Source organism: Triticum dicoccoides, chromosome 3B (genome assembly GCF_002162155.2).
Source record: "Triticum dicoccoides isolate Atlit2015 ecotype Zavitan chromosome 3B, WEW_v2.0, whole genome shotgun sequence".
Classification (NCBI taxonomy): domain Eukaryota; kingdom Viridiplantae; phylum Streptophyta; class Magnoliopsida; order Poales; family Poaceae; genus Triticum; species Triticum dicoccoides.
In genome coordinates, this window is record NC_041385.1 from 511,457,067 (window position 1) to 511,461,221 (window position 4,155).

Sequence of the window (4,155 nt, forward strand, 5' to 3'; positions counted from 1 at the left end):
CTTATGTTAAAGTTTGTGATTCCCGTAGCATGCACGTATGGTGAACCGTTATGTGATAAAGTTGGAGCATGATTTATTTATTGATTGTCTTCCTTATGAGTGGCGGTCGGGGACGAGCGATGGTCTTTTCCTACCAATCTATCACCCTAGGAGCATGTGCGTAGTACTTTGTTTCGATAACTAATAGATTTTTACGATAAGTATGTGAGTTTTTTATGACAAATGTTGAGTCCATGGATTATACGCACTCTCACCCTTCCACCATTGCTAGCCTCTCTAGTGCCGCGCAACTTTCACCGGTACCATACACCCACCATATACCTTCCTCAAAACAGCCACCATACCTAGCTATTATGGCATTTCCATAGCCATTCTGAGATATATTGCCATGCAACTTTCCACCGTTCCGTTTATTATGACACGCTCCATCATTGTCATATTGCTTTGCATAATCATGTAGTTGACATTGTATTTGTGGCAAAGCCACCGTTCATAATTTTTCCATACATGTCACTCTTGAATCAATGCACATCCCGGTACACCGTCGGAGGCATTCACATAGAGTCATATTTTTTTCTAAGTATCAAGTTGTAATTCTTGAGTTGTAAGTAAATAAAAGTGTGATGATCTTTATTAGATCATTGTCCCATGTGAGGAAAGGATGATGGAGACTATGATTACCCCACAAGTCGGGATGAGACTCCGGACGAAAAAAGAGGCCATAAAAAAAGAGAGAAGGCCCAAATAAAAAATGAGAGAAAAAGAGAGAAGGGGCAATGTTACTATCCTTTTTCCACACTTGTGCTTCAAAGTAGCACCATGATCTTCATGACAGAGAGTCTCATATGCTGTCACTTTCATATACTAGTGGGAATTTTCATTATAGAACTTGGCTTGTATATTCCAATTATGGTCTTCCTCAAAATTCCCTAGGTCTTCGTGACCAAGCAATTTGGATGCACACCCACTTAGTTTATTTTTGAGCTCTCATACACTTATAGCTCTAGTGCATCCGTTGCATGGCAATCCCTACTCACTCACATTGATATCTATTGATGGGCATCTCCATAGCCCGTTAATACGACTAGTTGATGTGAGACTATATTCTCCTTTTTTTTCTTATCCACAACCACCATTCTATTCCACCGATAGTGCTATGTCCATGGCTCACGCTCATGTATTGCGTGAAGATTGAAAAAAATTGAGAACATCAAAAGTATGAAACAATTGCTTGGCTTGACATTAGGGTTGTGCATGATTTAAATAATTTGTGTGATGAAGATAGAGCATAGCCAGACTATATGATTTTGTAGGGATAGCTTTCTTTGGCCATGCTATTTTGAGAAGACATGATTGCTTTGTTAGTATGCTTGAAGTATTATTATTTTTATGTCAATATTAAACTTTTGTCTTGAATCTTTCAGATCTAAACACTCATGCCACAATAAAGAAAATTACATGGATAAATATGTTAGGTGGCATTCCACATCAAAAATTCTGTTTTTATCATTTACCTACTCGAGGACGAGTAGGAATTAAGCTTGGGGATGCTTGATACGTCTCCAACGTATCTATAATTTTTGATTGTTCCATGCTATTATATTATCTGTTTTGGATGTTTAATAGGCATTAATATGCTATTTTATATTACTTTTGGGACCAACCTATTAACCGAGGGCCTAGTGCCAGTTTTTTTGCCTATTTTAGAGTTTCGCAGAAAATGAATACCAAACAGAGTCCAAACAGAATGAAACCTTCGCGATGATCTTTGTTGAACCGAAAGCAAACCAGAAGAGTTGGAGATGAAGTCGGAGACGCAACAAGGAAGCCACAAGGCAGGAGGGCACTCCCAGGGGATAGGGCGCGCCCCCACCCTCATGGGCCCCTCGTGGCTTCCCTGACCTAGTTCCTTCACCTATATATACTCTTATACCCTGAAAACATCCAGGGGAGCCACGAAACCAACTTTCCACCGCCGCAACCTTCTATACCCGTGAGATCCCATCTAGGGACCTTTTCCGGCGTCCTGCCGTAAGGGGGATTCGATCACAGAGAGCTTCTACATCAACACCATTACCTCTCCGATGAATCATGAGTTGTTTACCATAGACCTTTGGGTCAATAGCTATTAGCTAGATGGCTTCTTCTCTCTCTTTGATTCTCAATACCATGTTCTCCTCGATGTTCTTGGAGATCTATTCGATGTAATATTCTTTTGCGGTGTGTTTGCCGAGATCCGATGAATTGTGGATTTATGATCAAGATTATCTATGAATCTTATTTGGTTCTTCTCTGAATTCTTATATGCATGATTTGATATCTTTGCAAGTCTCTTCGAATTATCTGTTTAGTTTGGCCTACTAGATTGATCTTTCTTGCAATGGGAGAAGTGCTTAGCTTTGGGTTCAATCTTGCGGTGTCCTTTCCCAGTGACAGTAGGGGCATCAAGGCATGTATTGTACTGTTGCCATCGAGGATAACAGGATGGGGGTTTCATCATATTGCTTGAGTTAATTCCTCTACATCATGTCATCTTGCTTAATGCGTTACTCTGTTCTTTATGAACTTAATACTCTAGATGCATGCTGGATAGCGGTTGATGTGTGGAGTAATAGTAGTAGATGCAGGCAGGAGTCAGTCTACTTGACACGGACGGGATGCCTGTGTTCATGATCATTGCCTTAGATGTCGTCATAACTATGCGCTTTTCTATCAATTGCTCGGCAGTAATTTGTTCACACACCGTAATATTTTCTATCTTGAGAGAAGCCATTAGTGAAACCTATTGCCCCGGGTCTCTTTTCCATATTATTGAATCTCGTTTACATCTTGCTAGTTTTCGATCTACTATTTTGCAATCTTTACTTTCCAATCTATAAACCAAAATACCAAAAATATTTACTTTACCGTTTATCTATCTCTACCAGGTCTCACTTTTGCAAGTGACTGTGAAGGGATTGACAACCCCTTTATCGCATTGCGTGCAAGTTGTTGATTGTTTGTGCAGGTATTCGGTGACTTGTGCGTTGTCTCCTACTGGATTGATACCTTGGTCTTCAAAACTGAGGGAAATACTTACGCTACTTTGCTGCATCACCCTTTCCTCTTCAAGGGAAAACCAACGCAAGCTCAAGAGGTAGCATGGGGTGGGGCCGGGAGAAACAACCGTTAGGTTGGCCAATTTCTTAGCCGTCTGCTAGCAGACAGCAAAGGAAGTGGTCGTTAGGTGGTTCTCGCTAGTGGGCCACCCTCCCTCTTTGCCGTCTGCTAGCAGACGACAAAGCTTCTATGTCGTCTTCTAGCAGATGGCAAAGAGCTGGCTGACGGCAAACATGATCTTTGTCGTTAGCTCTTTCCTTGCCGTCAGTTTTCTGTAAGCTGATGGCAAAGACCTTCTCTACCGTCAGCTAGCGGACGACAAAGAGCTGGCTGGCGGCAAAGATCCTCAATCCAGCAGTGGTTGCTTCTCGGATACCATCCTTGAAGTGGATCACGAAACGCTTGATCTCCAGGATAACCTCACATATCAAGAGTACCCCATTCGTATTCTTGATCAAGCAGAGCGTATCACTTGATGTCAGAACATCAAGTTTCCCAAGGTCCAGTGGTCTCATCATTCTGAGAGAGAAGCTAGTTGGGAGCGAGAAGATCATCTTCGACTTGAGTACCCCGCTCTCTTTCCGCCGACTACTGAATCTCAGGACGAGATTCTTTTGAGTGGGGGCGAGTTGTCACATCCCTAGTCTGGTCCTGCTCCAGAGAGTGTTCGAGAGTACCTGTCTAAGGAGTAGTGCTCCACTTTGATCTACCAGGCAAGCAAACCCCCTTGGTCATTCCAATGTAATCCCACTCTCTCGCTCCTGCTCTCTTTATTGCATTATGACAACAATGATTAAACTACTACTTTATGTTGTGGTAGTTGAATCCATTCATCTGCATGACCTGTCATTATCACAGTAAATAGTAAAAACCTCCTAGCATGATTAGGAGTTGTTTGAGCCATGTTATGACTTATCCATGCCATGCCTGCTATTGTTTAGAGTTGTGTCAGGTTTGATTCATTGTGGATGGATTCGAGTGTTATGCTATGTTCTGATGCTGAGAGTCAAGTGTGTGAACATGATTTGGTAAAGGTAGCAATGAGAGGCCATGTAG